The sequence below is a fragment of the Melospiza melodia genome, chromosome 17, assembly GCF_035770615.1.
Source record: "Melospiza melodia melodia isolate bMelMel2 chromosome 17, bMelMel2.pri, whole genome shotgun sequence".
Taxonomy (NCBI): Eukaryota; Metazoa; Chordata; class Aves; order Passeriformes; family Passerellidae; genus Melospiza; species Melospiza melodia.
Window position 1 is genome coordinate 1,981,704 of NC_086210.1, and position 19,075 is coordinate 2,000,778.

At 53.5% G+C, this 19,075-nt stretch overlaps 1 non-coding gene and 1 pseudogene across 1 annotated transcript; one reads left to right on the forward strand and one right to left on the reverse strand.

Moving 5' to 3' along the window:
* Nucleotides 1-1,377: 1,377 nt before the first annotated feature.
* On the reverse strand, nucleotides 1,378-1,460 carry LOC134426091 (small nucleolar RNA SNORD45). Its single transcript, XR_010029868.1, has one exon. It is a non-coding gene; the product is annotated as a small nucleolar RNA SNORD45 (small nucleolar RNA).
* A 5,343-nt stretch (nucleotides 1,461-6,803) lies between these two features.
* On the forward strand, nucleotides 6,804-17,283 carry LOC134426024 (antigen peptide transporter 2-like; annotated as a pseudogene).
* Nucleotides 17,284-19,075: the final 1,792 nt, after the last annotated feature.

Consider the following 19,075-nt stretch of genomic DNA (forward strand, 5'->3'; position numbering starts at 1 on the left):
ATACACAGTTTCTATTTTAACATTATGTTATAACCTAAACTATATTTAACACAATTAAAAATCAATTAAAAAATCAATACAGCATAACATCCTAACATAACACATAATATTCGTTTTAATATTTGCAAAGAGCCAATCATAAAATATGCATTCTTCACACCATGGGTGTCCCTTGTCCATGGTGCCACCATCTCCAGGCTCCTGGGCTCCCCCTTATCGGGGCGTCTGACACCGCAGGCTGCAGAGGCTCCCCCAGCTCCGGGGCCCCCTCTCCGCTGTGCCAGCCCCCAGCCTGCCGGGCCCGGGCCATCCCCCCGTGGCTGCGGGCTGGTGCTGCAGTGCCTGCCCCGGGCAGCCCGACTCCCCCCCAGGGAGGGTCCCCCGCACCCCCGGCCCAGCGCTGGTGCTCTGCCGGCACCAAACACCGGGACCCCCAAAATTCTGCCAGGCCGGAGCCGCCAAGGGGCGCCCGGCCCTTGGCCTGCTATAGATTGCAGTATTGGCTTTGTGCAAATGTTAACATGGATTTTATATGGGTGCTGTTAAAATAACTTTCTATATGGGTGCTGTTAAAAAAACTGTTATAAAGATACAGTTTTTATTTCTGTTGTTAATTACCAGCTATCAGCACTCATCCTCTGAAGGCAGTGTGGGCAGCGGCCAAAACTGAAGATGATAAGAAAGGACCAAAACCACAACCAAGGAATACACATGCCCTAAAAAGGTGGAACTGAGGAGGACCCATGCTAAACAGCTCTTGGAATACGGAAACTTCTTTGGGAAAAAAGTTTACTATGCATAAGTGTCACAGACATCTTTTATGGAAAATCCTTTCCTTAGGATTTTTCCTCCTGAAGAGCTGAGAGGCCTCAGGAACAAAATGTAAACATTGATTATCTGCTGCTGTGGAACACAACAGGTGGATCTGTGATTGGTCTCATGTGGATGTTTCTAATTAATGGCCAATCACAGTCAGCTGGCTCGGACAGAGAGTCCGAGCCACAAACCTTTGTTATCATTCCTTCTTTTGCTATTCTTAGCTAGCCTTCTGATGAAATCCTTTCTTCTGTTCTTTTAGTATAGTTTTAATATAATATATGTCATAAAATAATAAATCAAGCCTTCTGAAACATGGAGTCAGATCCTTGTCTCTTCCCTCATCCTTGGACCCCTGTGAACACAGTCACAGTCAGACTAAACAGCAAGCTGCAGACTGAACTCACAGATGCACATTTCACCTCAATCCAAATGGATTTCTCCTCTGGAAAATTCCACCTCTGCCTCAGAGCCCTCTCCCCAGGCTGCGCCCCAGCCTGGCCTGAGCACTCGATGCCAGTATTGGGAAAAGCTGCACTGCCAGAGGGATCGGGGGCGGGCCGGGCCTCAGAGCAATTCTAGAGCTAAAGCGTGAAAGACATCAGAGCCGCTCAGATAATACATGCCAGCGCTCATCCCGGGCCCGGCCACCGCCTCCTCCTCCTCCTGCTGCTGCTGGGGCCCTCCCAGCCCGGAGCCGCCGTTTCCAGCGCCCAGGGCCGCTCTCTGTGGCTGCAGCCCGGCCCTGCCACAGCAGCCCTTGGCCCGGCGCTGGAGCCGGTGCCGCTGTTGGCAGCAAAAACCCACCCCGGGCAGAGCCGCCCCGGCCCGGCTCTTCCCGCGGCCTCGGCTCGGCCCCGCCGCCCACATCGCCCTCAGCGCCCTCAGCCCTCCGCCGCCTCGCCGGGCCCTGGGCCTCAGCGCCCTTCGGGGACCGCGCTCGGGGCAGCGACCGCTCGGGGCACCGCGGATCGGCCCAGCCCTGCACCGGCCCCGATCGGGTACCGCGGATCTGCCCGGCCATGCTCGGCCCCGCTCGGGCACCGCGGATCTGCCCGGCCCCCCCAGCCCCGCTCGGGCACCGCGGATCCGCCCAGCCCTGCACCAGCCCCGGGCCCGGCCCGCACCACGCACCCGCTGCCGCCGCCGCCGCTCCGCTGCCAGGGACACGCAGCCGGAACGGGCAGGGCCGGGCTGGCAATGGGACCCGCCCGCAGCCGCCTCCGCCTGCCCCGGCACCAATCAGCGTCTTCCACCCAACGCAATGGGCATTTTGAATAACGCGCGGTTTCTGATTGGCTTTTGGCAGATATTCAAACGAATACTTTGTGTGTTACGTTAGAAAGTGATGCTGTATTAGTTTTCTTAAGTAGTGTGTTAAATCTAGTTGTAGATTGTAACAAAGCGTTAAAATAGAAACTATGCTATGTAAGATACTTTTTTTTTTAAAAGAAAGGACGCACACCAGTCAGCAGCCAAAGGACACCTCAATCTTTCAGAGAAAGAGAATTTATTGCTCTCTTATCAGAAGAAACGAACTTCTTCCCGCCTCACTCGGGAAGAAGCCGTCAGGATTCAAAGGAAGAAGCTGACACTGACCAGACAGAATCCTGTGTTAGAATGGAATTTATGCATCATGTATGAGGTGTGTGAATATGCAACAGGTTATTGTTTTTTAAGGGTTAATCCCTTGTTAACGTGTGTCCTTTATCAGGCTTATTTTGCCCAGAAAAAGGTACCCGGACATGCATAACTCTTTGCTTCTATTGTCTCTTATTGTCCTAATCCAAATTGTCCAAATTATTATTACTCTAATTATATTGCTATTTTTATAACCATTTTATTATCATTCAACTTTTTGAAAATTTAAAAACACGTGATTAGCGTTTTTCACACTTTTTAACACCAATTCGTACATTAAAAGCAGGCATAGCTTTATTTTGTCGCTGGGATCACCCAGCCCCAGCTCTTTCACTCCCCAGCTGGTACCTGTGTCACAGGTGAGCCGGGAGATGATGCTGCCCTCAGGAGCTGGGGCCCAGCACCCAGGTGCAGGTGAGGTGCAGCAGTTCTTTTCAGGGATTCTGAAGGTGAAGGAAAAGGAAGTTTATTTTCTGACTAACATTTATAGGTTTTTAAAAGTGACCATGGATTGGAGGCTGAAAGTGCCATCTCTCCAATGACACTGGACAAACCAACAGTTTAATAAATTTCTTTTCTTCTATAAAGGAATGCAAAACAAATCTCAGGAGCTCATTCCTTCCAGAAAGATTATTGATACTGCTCTAGAAGGCACCTGGGAACAGCATCTCAATCCTGCCCATGTTTTCCCAAAATCGCTCCCTGCAGCAGGAACAGCTGGGTGCAGTTGTCACTGCAGATGTTCAGGCACCCAAAGCAGCTGCAGCTGTTTGTGAGCAGCAGAGCAGATATTCCCTGTGCCATCCCCTTTCCATAGGGATACAGAAGCTCTGGTTCTGGGGTATGTGATCCTGGCTGCTGAACTCCAGGGAAATCCACATTGCTCATTGGAAAACCCACCTGAACTTTTCTTTTAAATGTGATGGAGAAATGTCTCTGCATCCAGGGGCTACTGTGGTGCTAAATCACCTGAGGAGTGTTGGGGTGTGCAGGAACCCTACAAGTAAGGGATCAATAATCCCTGGACAGAAGCTGGGCTGCTCAGGAGAAATAATCCCTGGACAGAAGCTGGGTAGCTCAGGATCAATAATCCCTGAACAGGAGTTGGGCTGCTCAGGATCAATAATCCTGGACAGGAGCTGGGTAGCTCAGGATCAATAATCCTGGACAGAAGTTGGGTTGCTTGGGATCAATAATCCCCACACAGAAGTTGGGCTGCTCAATCATCTGAGGAGTACTGAGGTGTGCAGGAACCCTACAGGCAAGGGATCAATAATCATTGGAGAGAAACTGGGGTGCTTGGGATCAATAATCCCTGGACAGAAGCTGGGCAGCTCAGGAGAAATAATCCCTGGACCGATAATGGGCTGTTTAGAAGAAATAATGCCTGGACAGAAGCTGGGCTGCTCAGTTTTAATATAATATATGTCATAAAATAATAAATCAAGCCTCCTGAAACACGGAGTCAGATTTTCATCTCTTCCCTCATCCTTGGACCCCTGAGAACACAGTCACATAGCTCCCTCTCAAATACATCTGCATGCAATTTCACAACAAGTTCATACATATTCATTCTACTGATTTCCTGTTACATTTCCTGTGAATTTTTCTTTATCAGAAAGAATTCCTGGGGTCATTTTGACCCTGCTTTCCACAGCAGCCTCTCTCTCTGTTTCAGAGTTCAAGGGCCCCCCCTTTATCTCTGTCTTGGGCTGCAGCAGTTTCTTAGAGCACAGGCTTTTGTCAGAACAGGCAGTCAGGCTGTCACAGACATCTCTCCTGAAAAATCCTTTCCTTAGGATTTTTCCTCCTGAGAGGCTGAGATGCCTCAGGAACAAAATGTAAACATTGACATTATTTACTGCTGTGGAATGCAACAGGTGGATCTGTGATTGGTCTCATGTGGTTGTTTCTAATTAATGGCCAATCACAGTCAGCTGGCTCAGACTCTCTGTCCGAGCCACAAACCTTTGTTATCATTCCTTCCTATTCTACTCTTAGCTAGCCTTCTGATGAAATCCTTTCTTCTGTTCTTTTAGTATTGTTTTAATGTAATATATATCATAACATAATAAATCAAGCCTTCTGAAACATGGAGTCAGATGTTCATCTCATCCCCAACCCAAGAACCCCTGTGAACACAGTCACCGTGAAGTTCTACCTGTTTGTTATTGTAATCACCAGTCGTTTTAGTTAATCGCTTCTTTTGTATCGGGATGGCCCTGCCTGAGGCTAAATTGATGGCCCTTCTCTCCAAACAGTGAGAGGACGGGATATGGGGGGGGGGGGGGGGGCATCAGAGAAAATGCAAAATAACCTCGGGACCAGCATGCCATGGGAAGCAACCCCACCAAACTTACCGAAAAAAACCCAAAAACAACGAGCCAATACAGAATTAAGAGATCAGAGTGATGTCTGGAGGTGAGGAACAAAGTACCGAGCCTGCAGAGATGCTGAGAACCTTTGTTGCCTCTCACCCTGAGCAAAGACCTCAGCTGCCAGGCTGTCACAGCCCAGCTCTGTGATGGCTCAGCGGGGATGGACAAAGGGGTCAGGGGTGTTATAAATAAAAAAATCTGCCAATTTTTTGGGCAAAAAAGGGTTGCAGAGTGAACCAGTTATACCAGTTGCTGCCAAGGTGAAGTGTCACAGACATCTTTTCATGAAAAATCCTTTCCTCGGGATTTTTTCTCCTGAGAAGCTTAGAGGCCTCAGGAACAAAATGTAAACATTGATTATCTGCTGCTGTGGGATGCAACAGGTGCATCTGTGATTGGTCTCATGTGGTTGTTTCTAATTAATGGCCAATCACAGTCAGCTGGCTCAGACTCTGTCCTAGCCACAAACCCTTGTTATCATTCCTTCCTATTCTATTCTTAGCTAGCCTTCTGATGAAACCTTGTCTTCTATCCTTTCAGGATAGTTTTAATGTAATATATATCATAAAATAAAAAATCAAGTCTTCTGAAACATGGAGTCAGATCCTCATCTCTTCCCTCATCCAAGAACCCCTGTGAACACCGTCACAGGTGGGACCCCCAGCTCTGCCCTTTAGTGGACAAAGCTGCACTTTCCTCCTCCTCCGAGTCACCCTGGGAGCAGTTTCGGACCCATCGAGCTTCCCAACCTTGAGCTGATCACTTTTAATAAAGGCATTAAAAAGGAGAAAAAGTCTCCTGCCCTGTTTATTTCACCCGGTGTCACCCACCTACCCAGCCCCAGGGGCCACACAGCGCCTGAGGCGTCCTCCTCCTGTGCCACCCGGTCGGTGACATGGCCCGTGAAGTAGGGGGCGGCCACCTCACCGGTGGGGACACAGCATCAGCATCACCACGATGGGTGGTGACCCCTGAATTGAGGGAATGGGACTGGAAATTGTATCCTGACCACTGCCAAAATTGTGTGTTGAACCCCAAAATCAGATCCTGATTTCCCAAACTGGGTGCTCAAAACCTCTAAATTGGGTCCTGACCCCTCAAATTGGTTTCTGACCTCGCTCAAATCAGATTCTGCCTCCCCCAAATTGGGTCCTGACCCCTCAAATTGGCCTTGCAACCCCCCACGGCATCCTGTCCCCCTCCAGTTATGTCCAAAAAGCCTCAAAATCAGATCCCAAAGCCTCTCAAAGGGGTCCTGTTATGTCCAAATCGGATCCCAAAGCCTCTCAAAGGGGTCCTGTTATGTCCAAATCAGATCCCAAATCCCCTCAAAGGGGTTCTGCCATATCCAAACCCACAAATCGGATCCCAAAGCCCCTCAAAGGGGTCCTGCGCCTCCGGTCGGGGTCCCCCCGTACCGAGAGCAGAAGCCGACATCAGCTCCCCACCAGCGTCCATCGCCCGCCCTCGGGCCCCAGCAGGGCCAGGAACCGGCGAATGGGGGGAGACAGTATCGGGGACACGGGGACCGGTGGGTTCTGCTGTGTCCGGTGGGTCTCGGTCTGTCCTTCTGGCTCCCGGTCCTGCTCCCGGTTCTTCTCGCCGGTGGTTCCGGGCAGTCCCGGGGGCCCGTGCGGGCCCCGGTGCTGCTCGCAGCGTGTCCCGGTCCGGACCGTGTCGCCCTCGGACGGTCCCGGTGTGCTCCCGATGCCGGCCCAGTGCCTTCCCGGCAGCCGCCGCCGTTTCCCGGAACGCGCGCGCGGGAATCCTCGCCTGACACGCCCACGCCTGAAATGGCGTCTGTGATAGGTCAAAGCGGAGGTGACATCATCGGTTGCCAGGCAGAGGGGGCTGGAGCGGGTTTGAGAGGCGAAGGAGGCGGTGCCCGGAGGGGGCGGGGTCTGGGCAGGAGGAGGCGGGGTCTGGGCGGGATGGGGGCGGAGCAGGGCGGGGTCTGGGCGGGGCAGAGCGGGATGGGCGGGGGCTCGAAAGCGAAACCTTAACGGAGCTTTTGGGAGCTGAACTGGGAGTACTGGTGTGGACTGGGCAGTGCCCCAAGCTGGACTGGGAGCACTGGTGTGAACTGGTGAGTGCCCCAAGCTGGACTGGAGACATTGATGTGGACTGGGGAGCTGAGAGGGCTGAACTGGGAGCACCGTAGTCTGGACTGGGAGCACTGGTGCGGACTGGGGAGTGCCTTGTCTGGACTGTGGAGAGTCCCAGGCTCGACTGGGAGCACTGCTGGGGACTGGTGAGTGCCCTAAGCTGGACTGGAAACATTGATATGGACTAGAGAATGCCCCAGGCTGGACTAGGAAGTGCCCCAGGCTGAACTGGGAGCACTGGTGTGGGCTGGTGAGTGCCTTGTCTGGACTAGAGAGTGCGCCAGGCTGAACTGGGAGCACTGGTGTGGACTGGCAAGTGCCCCGAACTGGACTGGGACCACTGGTGTGGACTGGAGAGTGCCCCAGGCTGAATTTGGAGCACTGGTGTGGACTGCTGAGCTCAGGGGTCTGAAGTGGGAGCACTGGTGTGGACTGCTGAGCTCAGGGGGCCAGACTAGTAGCACCGTAGTCTGGACTGGGAGAACTGGTGTGGACAGGGGAGCGCCCCAGGCTGGACTCAGGAGCGCCCCAGGCTGGACTGGGAGCACTGGTGTGGCCTGGGTAGCTGAGAGGGCTGGACTGGGAGCACTGGTGTGGACTGGTGAGTGCCCCAAGCTGGACTGGGAAGTGCCCCAGGCTGAACTGGGAGCACTGGTGTGGACTGCTGAGCTCAGCGGGCCAGACTGGGAGCACTGTAGTCTAGACTGAGAGCACTGGTGTGCACAGGGGAGCGCCCCAGTCCTAACTGGTTTTAACTGGTGTCTCCACAGGCTGTTGCTCATTCCCCGGGAACCCCACAGAGAGCACTGTCCGTACTGGTCCCACCATGGCGCTGCCACCCGCCGCTCTCCTGCCCAGTGTGCTGCTGGTGTGCTGACGCCCTGGCACTGGTGTTACTGGTGCCGCTGGTGCCGCTGCTGGCGCCGCTGGGCGTGCTGGGCGTGTGGCTCGAGGCTGCCCTGCGCTTGCCCATCCTGGCCGCGGCCACCCGGCTGCCAGCCCCTCGCCGTCCTTCCGGAGCCACCGCGGCCGCCGTCACGGCCGCCGCCACCCCCGCGGTGTTCGGAACCTTCCGGAGCCTCCTGGGGCCGCTCGGGGCCGGCCCGGGGCTGTTGGCGGCCGCAGCGCCCGCCTGGCTCGGGGTCACCCACGCTGCTGCCGCCCTGGCCGTGCTGGCCTGGGCCGCGCCCCCAGCCCCCGGCAGCGTCCCTGAGACCCCCGGAGGCGTCCCCAAGGTTCCCAGCAGCGTCCGGCGCGCTCTGGCACTGACCTGGGAGCAGAGGAACGTCCTTGGAGCTGCTGTCCTCTGCCTCATGCTGGCTGTCGTTGGTGGGTGACTGTCTTGGTTTAGGGCAAATCTGGGAGAAAACCTCCAAAAGGGGCCCCTCCAGAAAGCAAACCCACACAACCCGTCCCCAAACCAGTTCAGGAAAGATTCCTCAGAGAGAAGTGGGAAGAACCTGTTTATTTAACAGGCAAAGCACACAAAATGAACAATACCAGATGACAACATTCTTTCACCACTCTGAAAAAGATGACAAATTCAGAAAGTCTCTCTTGGGGGTGGTCGCTCTGTTGTCAGTCCCTCTGGTCCTGGGGCAGCTGCTGCAGCCACAAGGTGCAAACTCTCGGTGTTCCCAGGTCCTGGTCTGGAGCAGGCTCAAGTAGGTCCAAAAAAGGGAAAGGAGAAACAGTCCAGGGAAAAATTTGGACTGCTTAGCTAAACTAAATAATGAGCAGAAACAAAAGCAAGAGCGAAGCAGGAGCAAAGCAGAAGCAAGAGAAAAGCAAAAAGCCAAGCAAAAAGCAAAAGCAGCACCATGTACTGCCCCGTGTCTGTGTCCCGCCAGCCGTGGGGGAGCGGCTGATAGCAAAACCAAAGCAAAACTTTCACTCTTCAGAGCCAGTCTTGAAGGCACAGAACATGATATCCAGCATAAACAGAACACACAGATGGGGATACAAACATCCTAACGTCACCTTAGGACGTTGACATGTGGTGACAGGCATTGACACCCCCAATTTGGGCTCTGCAGCCCCAAATTGGGAAACCCCAATCTGGGATACCCCACCAAATTGGATGCTGGTGCCTTAAAATTGGGTGTTGAGCTCCTAAATAGGTGATGACCACCCTAAAATAGAGTGGTGACCCTCCTAAATTGTGAGTTGACCCCTTCAGTTGGGTGCTGACCCTGCAAAAATGGGGTGCTCACTTTCCAAATTGGGTTCTGACCCTGCAAACTTGACTGTTGGTCCCCCAAAATTGGGTGCTGACCATCAAACTAATGGTCTGATGCCCAAATATGGATGTTGACCTCTAAGACCTGGGGTCTTAAGGTCCTGATCTCCTATGTTTAGGTTCTGATCCATAAAATTGTGTGCTGAACCCCCCCCAAAATTGGTACTGACACTTTAAATTGGGTGTAAAATCCCTAAATTTTTCACGAAACCCCCCAAATTGGGTCCCGACTTCTCTAAATTGTCTCCTGCCCAAATCGTGTCCCGCCTTTCCAAAATTAGATCCCCGCTCCCCAGACTGGATCCTGCCCCCCACAAATCAGGGTCCCCCTGTGTCAGTGGTCTCACCCGTGGTGATGCAGCCTCGGTGACACCCAGGGGAGATGGCGGGGCCGTACACCACCGGCAAGGTGCTGGATGCCATCGGGAGTGGGGACGGAGTCACCGCTGGAGCTGTCGGGATGGTGGCGGCTGCTGGAGCCACAAGGTGGGTTGGAGCATTCCCAGGGCCTGTCCCCATGTCCCCAACGTCCCCGATGTCACCGTGTCCCTGTGTCCCCACAGTGTGCTGTTTTCTGGCTGCCGGGGGTCTCTCTTCATGCTGTTGATGGCGCGTCTCCGTCAGAGCCTGAGCCTGCGGCTTTTTTCCCACCTGGTGCACCAAGACCTGGACTTCTTCCAGGGAACACCAGCAGGTAACGGGGTACGGCCCAGCCCCATCCCCCCCGACCCATCCCACCTGTTCCATCCCATCCCAGCTAGTCTGTCACCCCAGTCCCATCCCCACCATCCCATCCCATCCCGTCCCGTCCCGTCCCGTCCCCTCCCGTCCCGTCCCGTCCCGTCCCATCCCATCCCATCCCATCCCATCCCATCCCATCCCATCCCATCCCATCCCATCCCATCCCATCCCATCCCATCCCATCCCATTCCCACCATCCCATTCCCACCATCCCATCCCATTGATCCCATCCCATCCCATCCCATCCCATCCCATCCCATCCCATCCCATCCCATCCCATCCCATCCCATCCCATTCCCACCATCCCATCCCATTGATCCCATCCCATCCCATTCCATTCCCACCATCCCATCCCATTGATCCCATCCCATTGATCCCATCCCATCCCATCCCATCCCATCCCATCCCATCCCATCCCATCCCATCCCATCCCATCCCATCCCATCCCATCCCATCCCATCCCATCCCATCTGTCTGTTATCCCATCCCACGACTCCATCCCCATCATTCCCATTCCCACCATCCCATCCAATTCCATCCTATGCCATCTTCCTGGCTTCATTCTACTCCAGTGTTCCATCCTGTCCCCATCCCACTTTCCCATTCTAGCCACTGTTCTGTCCCCATTATTCTCACTCCCGTGCCTCCACCCTGTTGCGTATCCCCAGCTGCCTCCCACCATCCCATCACCCCATCCCACCATTTCCTTTCCCACCATCCCATTTCCCCTGTCCTGCCCCATTCCACCCTGACCATCTCCACAGCCATTCCCATCATCCCATCCCACTGCTCCCCATTACATCATTCCCATCCCAAATGGGATCATCCATGATGGGATCATGGTCTCACCCACCACAATCCCAACCTCTTTTCCCACCCTGCAGCTGAGCTCCTGGCTCAGTTTTCCATGGAAGTGCCACGGGTGTGCAGGGCAGCACCGAGTGGAGCCAACCAGCTGCTGCGGAGCCTGGTGATGGCCCTGGTGGTGGGGGGGTTCATGGTAGGACTGGCACCGGAGCTGGCACTGCTGGCACTGCTGGAGGTGCCCCTTGGAATCGCCACCCGCCGCATCCAGAGCACCCGCAAACAGGTCAGGAGTAGGAGGGAAAGAGTGGGAGGGGACTGAAGAAAGGTGGGAATGGTGGAGCTGGGATGGAGGCTAGGGGAATGGGATGGTGGGGATGGGATGGGATGGGATGGGATGGGATGGGATGGAGAATGGAAAGGAGGATGATGGAGGTGGAAATGGTGGGATGAAAGGGGATGAAGACAAGGGGAATGGGATGATGGGGATGGGATGGAGAATGGAAAGGAGGATGATAAATGGTGGGATGAAAGGGGATAAAGACCAGGGGAGTGAGATGGTGGGAGTGCTGACATGAGGATAGAACAAAATGGTCGAGATGGGACTGGTGTGGATGAGAAGAGAAGGATGAGATAAGGTGGTGGGTATGGGATGAGACAGTGGGGATGGGGATGGTGGGATTAGGAGAATGGATGGGAATGGTGAGGGTGAGAGAGAAGGGCGTGGGATGGCGGGAATGCAATAGTGGGGATGCAGTGGGTGTGGTGGGATGGGATGTGGATGGTGGGCCCGGAAGGTGATCTGGGAAAGTTGGAGATCCCCTGTTGCTGCCACAGGCCCTTCAGCGATCCATGCTGGAAGCATCCGCCCGCACAGCCACAGGGGTGCAGGAATCTGTTGCCGCCATTGAGACCATCCGAACCTTTTCGGCAGAGGAGGAGGAGGAGGAGCAGCACAGATGTAACCTGGCCAAGGAGCTGAGGCTGAAGGAGCAGATAGAGCTGGAGCTGGCAATCTTCGTCCTTGTCTACAGGGTCAGGGGGGACTGGGAATGGGAACAGCAGAGAATGGGGATGCCAGGATCAGGGATGAGGACACTGGGAATGAGAACACTGGGACCAGAAATGGGAAACCAGCGGCTAAGATGGGGGCACTCAGAGTACAATGGGGGCACCAGGAATGGGGACAACAGAACAGGGACATTGAGTTCAGGAACGGCATGGCAGGAATGGGAATGGTGACATTAGAAACAGGATGGGGACACTGGGATAAAGGTTGGGAACATCAGTGTGGTGGTGTTTGCAGGTCCCCAGGATGAGAAAAGAGACAAAATTCTTGACTTCATGTTTCAGAAAGCTGATTTATTATTTTATAATATATATTATATTAAAAGAAAATTATATACTAAAGAAAGAGAAAGGAGACATTAGAAAGCTAGAAAGGAATGAATAATAAAATCTTGTAACTCAACAGAGAGTCTGACACAGCTGGACCTGTGATTGGTCATCAAGTAAAAACAACCACATGAGACCAATCAAAGATGCACCTGCTTCATTCCACAGCAGCAGATCATTATTGTTTACATTTCGTTTCTGAGGCCTCTCAGCTTCTCAGGAGAAAAATCCTGGTGAAAAGATTTTTCAGAGAATATGTCTGTGATAGATCAGGATCAGGAATAGGGACATCAAGAGTAAGATGGGGACATCCAGAACTGGAACAAGGACACCAGGAACAGAGATGAGGCCACCAGGAACAGAGATAAAGACACAAAGGAGTGGGATGGGGACAGGCAGAATGGGGACACCAAGAGTGGGTTGGGGGCAGATGGAATGGGGACACCAGGAGTGGATTGGGGGCAGATGGAATGGGGATACCAGGAGTGGGTTGGAATGGGAGCAGATGGAATGAGGACACCAGGAGTGGGTTGGGGGCAGCAATATGCCTGTCCCACCTACAGGTGATCAAACTGGCCATCCGGGTCATGGTGCTGGAGCCACCAGCAGCTCCGTGACGGATCCATCACTCCTGGGGTCCTCGTCACCTTCCTGCTGTACCAGGACAGAGTTGGTAACCATACCCAGGTGATCCCATGGAATGCATGTGTTTGTCCATCCGACCGTGCTTCTGTCCATCCCGGTGCCACCCCCTTCCTTCTCCCCAGGTGCTGCTCTACGGCTTCAATGAATTCCTGACCAACGCAGCTGCTGGACAGAGGATCTGGGAATACCTGGATCGGAAACCCGCAGGGAATGTCGGGGGGACGCGGGAGCCCCCCGAGCTTCAGGGCCATGTCACTTTTCAGAAGGTCTCCTTCACATATCCTGGAAATCCAGAGCACCCTGTGCTGAAGGTGGGTCTGGGGGGAGGTGGGGTTTCCCAGGGGTGGGAATTTTGGCATCACCTGCTGTCACAATCCGTCCTTACAAACGGGTTTCTTGATAGTTCATGGATTGATCTCAGGGTGCAAAAAAACCAATACGGCACAGGAGATTTGCAGTAATAAAACGAATGCAGCTTTATTGAATGACCACCACAAAATGCAGTAGAGGGATTAAGGGAGAGAAAAAGATAGAGAGAGAAAAGAGAGAGAGAGATGGAGGGGGATATAGCTACCAAATGCAGAGACGAAATCCTTTGGTCCAGTCCAGTCGAGGATCCGCCTGTTACGTCGGGGAGATCTCAGGGTTGCAGTCCATCTGGACCCCAATTATACTCTTTTTCGATGGGGGAAGGGGAATGGATTTTGCAACCGAGTCAAAGGTAGTTTATTGTATCTTCGGGAAGGAAAGAATAATGTTTGGAAAAGGGGTACACACAGTCCATGTTCAGCAGTGGGTGTGAGCCATTGTTTTCGTGGTCCACTGCTCACACCTGCAACATCCATCTTGCTTTGGTTAGGTTGCCTCCCCCACACACCTCTCCCAGGTTGGGGGTCTCAGTCCCAGTCCTTGGAAAGAGTGTGGGGGGCCTTTTCACATGGGGGTTTCATGTCTTGGTCTTTGATGGAGAGGCTTCTTACATCTCAGTTCGTCTGTCACGGCAGTTGTAAGACGAGTGAAGGGTCTTTTGTGGGGGACCACCCAAAACTCAGGAGAAGTCCAGCCAGGCAAAGAGGGGACAGCTTCCAAGGCTACTGTTGCAAAAAGGCAAGGTGCCCCCTTCTTCTTCTCATTGGGCTCAGTGTAGCATATAGTAAATACACCTGTGGACAACAGCTTAACAATGCTCTCAGGTCTCGGGGCCTTGTTGGCATGTGACTTTCTCCTTCAGAACCAGAGATTTTAGACAGTGGGGACTCTTCAGTGGTCCCCCAATGATGATGGTGAGGCAGATGAGGAATATTTCAGACAGACTCACACACCTGTCCCCATCCCACAGGACGTGAGCTTCGAGGTGCGCTCCGGGGAGGTGACGGCGCTGGCGGGGCCCAATGGCAGCGGGAAGAGCACGGCCGTGGCGCTGCTGGAGCGGCTGCGGGATCCTGGCAGCGGGACAGTGCTGCTGGATGGGATCCCGCTGCCAGAGTATGAATACCAGTACCTGCACCGCAAGGTGGGACAGCAGAGACACTGGGAACACTGGGCATGGAATGGGGAAAATGGGGACAGGGGTCAGGGGACAACTGTGATGGTGTTCACAGGGGTTTTTGGATGAGGGAAGAGACAAGGATTTGACTCCATGCTTCAGAAGGCTTGATTTATTATTTTATGATATATATATTACATTAAAAGTATACTAAAGTAACAGAAGAAAGGATTTCATCAGAAGGCTAGCTAAGAATAGAATAGGAAAGAATGATAACAAAGGCTTGTGGCTTGGCTCTCTGTCTGCGCCAGCTGGGTTGTGATTTGCCATTAATTACAAACATCCAACATGGGCTCATCACAAATGCACCTGTTGCATTCCACAGTAGCAGATAATCAATGTTTACATTTTGTTCCTGAGGCCTCTCAGCTTCTCAGGAGGAAAAATCCTAAGGAAAGGATTTTCCATAAAAGATGTCTGCAATAAACAATGAAATGGAACTGGGACCACAGGAGCATGGGAGCAGAAATGAGGATACTGGGAAGAGGATGGGGACATCAGGAATAGGGTGGGGACAACAAGAAATGGGATAGGAACATTGGGAAATGGGATGGGGATGAAAGGAATGGGGAAAAGTGGAAAGTCAGGGGTGGGGACACTGGGGACACAGATGGGGAGAATGGGATCAGGGATGGACACTATGGGGACACCAAGGTGGCATGGGGTTATGGAACAGGGGTGGGGACACCAGGAGCCAAGACAGCATCATAGGGCTTGGGGCTGGGGCAGGTGGTGCTGGTGGAGCAGGATCCCGTCCTGTTTTCTGGAACGATCCGTGAGAACATCCTGCTGGGGCTGGAGCACTGCAAAGAGTCAGAGCTGCGGGAGGCCGCCATTGCTGCTGGAGCCATGGAGTTCATCCAGGGGCTGGAGCAGGGCTGGGACACTGGTGAGAGCTAGGGGGATGGATGTGGCACCCCTGGGGCACATCCCCCTGATCCCAGGATCCTCTGGCAGCGATGGGAGAGCGGAGTGGGTGGCACATGGTGGGGTGTGCGGGGGATCCCTGAGGTCACATCCCACTGATCCCATGGGATTGCTCACGCAGGTCAGATCCCACTGATCCCATGGGATTGCTCACACACTGGTGAGGGAGTGTGGGGGGCAGGGGAAGGGGGGGGAACCTCTTGTGCTGGGATCCCACTGATCCCAGGGTCCCCCCGCAGAGGTGGGGGAGTGTGGGGGGTGGGACAAGAGGGGAGAACAGGGCTGCACCCCACTGATCCCCTGTGGTCGCTCCCACAGAGGTGGGGGAGCGCGGGGGGCGGCTGGCGGCGGGGGAGCGGCGCCGTGTGGCCCTGGCCCGGGCTCTGCTCCGGCGTCCCGCCGTGCTCATCCTCGATGAGGCGCTGGATGATGGAGATGATGGAGCGGTGAGTGGGGTGGGATGGAGGGGGTTGGTGTGGATAGGGGTGTAGTTGGTGAAAATGGGGTATGATGGGATGGCTGGGATGGCTGGAATGGGATGGTGGGATGAGGTAGTGGCAATAAGGGATAATGATTGGCATGGAGTGGGAATGATGTGATGAAGACAGGGATTGGATGGGGTGGTGTGGGTCAACGAGGTGGAGAAATAGGACAGGATAGTAGGATGGGATAGAGACCAGGGGTGTAGGATGGCAGGAAAGTAGAATCAAAGGATGAAGACAAGGAGATACGATAGGGTGGGGTGGGATGGGGTGGGAATGAAGGGGATGGGAATGCTGGGATGAGGACAGAGATGGAGTGCAATGGGAAGAGTTGGAGTGGTAGGAGTAGGATGGGATGGGACAGTGGGAATGGGGATAGTGTGGGCAGGATGGCATAGTGGGCATGGGGATGGGATGGAGAACAGGGAGATGGTAAGAACAGGATGATAGGATTAGGGTGGGACTGAGAGTGGGATGGGATTGGTTGGTCGGGACTGGGTGGGATCAGGTGGGACAGGGTAGGACTGAGTTGGATGGGTTGGCCTGAGGGTTCTCTGATTGGATGGGTTGGGATGAGCGTTCTCTGAGCTGGATGGGTTGGGATGAGTGTTCTCCTAGCTGGATGGGTTGGGATGGGAGTTCTCTGCGCTGGATGGTTTGGAATGGGAGTTCTCTGAGCTGGATGGTTTTGGATGAGCGTTCTCTGAGCTGGATGGGTTGGGATGAGCGTTCTCTGAGCTGGATGGGTTGGGATGAGTGTTCTCTGAGCTGGATGGGTTGGGATGAGAGCATTCTCTGGCCGCAGGCACAGCGCTGGGTGCGCACTGGGCTGGCAAAGACCATGGTGGTCGTGTCCCACCGGCCGCGGGTGCTGGACGGGGCCGATCGCCTGGTGCTGCTGGAGCGCGGGGCCGTGATGGAGACGGGAACACCAGCGGAGCTGCGGGAACGCCGCGGCACCTACAGCCGCCTGCTCCTTGGAGGAGGCAGCACTGGGCAGCCCGAGGGCCCTGGGATGGGCAGCAAGAAGGGGGCTGCATCTGGCAGGGAATAAAGGGGAATCAGCCCCAGTGTCCTCATTCCCGGTGTTTGTGTCACCAGCCAGCTCCTGGTGTCCCCAGTCACAGTGTCCTGTGAATCCCTTCTCCCCACATCCTCAGGATCCCAACTCCCTGTGTCCCCCATGTCCCCACTGTGTCCCCCAGGTCTGCCCATTCCCTGGATGTGTGTGTATCCCCTGTATCCACCATGCCCCCATGATCCCTGGTCCCCATGTCTGCTCCTGGACATGGGGCACAGGGTGGGAAATCAATCCCAAGGAATGGATCTGGGCATGGGTGTCATGTCCTCATCTCACTCCTGCTGTGCTCACTCCAAGCTCCTGGTGTCCCCAGTCCTTTCCCAGTGTCCCCATCCCCAGTGTCTTTATCCCAGTTCCCAATGTCCCCTTTTCTATTCCTCATTCCCTGAGAGGAAGTGCTGGGCACTGGAGGATGGGACTGAGATTTATTGCCCAAACCAGGGTATTTATACATGAGAAATAAAACATTTTGAACAACTGTAATTCTTGTGTTTAAAACATGGGAAAACAGGAAGTCAGTCTGTTGGGAAGGGCTGCTGTGTGATGAGTGGGAACAGCAGGATGAACTCTGCCAGCAATTTGTGGCTTTCTGCAGGGAGAGGGAAGGGGTTGGACCTGCACCATGGATCATTCAGCTGGTGATGAGAGTAAGAGTTGGTGTCACCCTGTCTCTGTCGCCATGGGTTGGATCTGGCTGAAGAGCCCACAGAGAGCAAGGATCCCACCAGATCCTACTGCATCCCTTGTACCCCAATCCTGCTCCACCAACACCACCTGATCTGTTTTGGAATCCCCTCAATCCTGTTCTGGAATCCCACTCCAATGCTGCCCCATCCATCCCACCTGATCCTGCTCTGGAATCCAGCCCAGATACACTTTAGAATTCTACCTGATCCTGATCTGGAATCGTGCCCTGGTCTGGAATCCTGCCCTATATCCCTTCTGGAATCCCGCACAGATTCCCCTCTGTACCTGTGGTCAAGCAATTGGTTTCTCTGCCTGTTTCTGCAGAATGAGAGGATCCATGAGATTCCAGCATGGATCACACACCAGGATTCACCTGCATGGAGGTGATCCAGAGCTGGATCTGCCTCTGTGTTAGGTGACATGTGGAGGGTGAGGGGCACAGGAGACAGACACCACTCACCCTGATGTTTGTGTGGCAAGAGAGGGTTTTGTTTTCCACTCCCTCCTTTATATAGAGCATTTGAAAGGCCTGGTCTGGATGCTGTCATTGGTTTGAACTCCACACCCCTTTGGGACCTGGGCCACTGAGATGTCTGCAGGCTTATGAGAGATCAAATTGGCCAAAGCTCTTGTCACTGAGCCCAGGGGCTGGCAAGGTGACACCAACATCTCACCCTTTCTTTTCTAGAAATTTTGATTTGCATTCTAGCTGCAGCATTTATGTCCAGGAACTGCTAGGGGAGAGCTCAGGTAAATATGCCCCAGGCATTAGGCTTATAGGTTACAGATTGCAACTTATTTGTAAAAACAACAAACCATTTAAGCCTTGAAGAAAATAAAACAGTCTGCAAGAACAAGAATCATTCAACCCTTATTAAAGAAAGAAAAACAAACACAAAAACTAGGAAACAATCTGTAGACAAGGAAAACAGTTTGTAAACAGGGGAATAATTTGTAAACAGATGAATCTTTATGTGAACTGCAGTCCCAGATTTCCATGAGGTTGTCACCAATCACTGATCACACGGCTCTGTGTCTGCTGAGGGTTTATCAGGAGGTGCTGTCAGGATGCAGTGCAGGCTGGATGCATCTGGCAGGTACCCAATGTGTCCCACTGTCTGTTGGAACACATGAATGTCCCCAAGCCCAGGTAATGAGATCCCAGGGACCCCCCCCATGTATTGGTAAGGAGGTCTCGTGCCATTCCCTTGGATTTGGGCAGCTGAACATCACATGATTGCATTGATAAGGAGTGATTTAGCATAACTGGGTTCGGGGATTTTCCTAATACTGTTAAGTGATTTAATGTGTATAGAGCTTTAGCTATTCTACTCTGTGGGGTCTCACCACATACCTCCCTTTTGTTTATTAACTATACCTTTTCAGGCACCATGTGCTCTTTCCACTATTGCTTGTCCAGCTGGTAAATGAGGGATGCTGGTTTGGTGTGATACACCCCAGAGCTGTAGAAATTGCCTGGTTTTCTGGGAAGTGTAGCAGGCCCTTTATCAGTTTTGATGGTTTGAGGAATGCCCAAGGCTGCAAAAGCTGATTGCCAGTGTACCATGGCACCCAGTCCCCTTTCCTC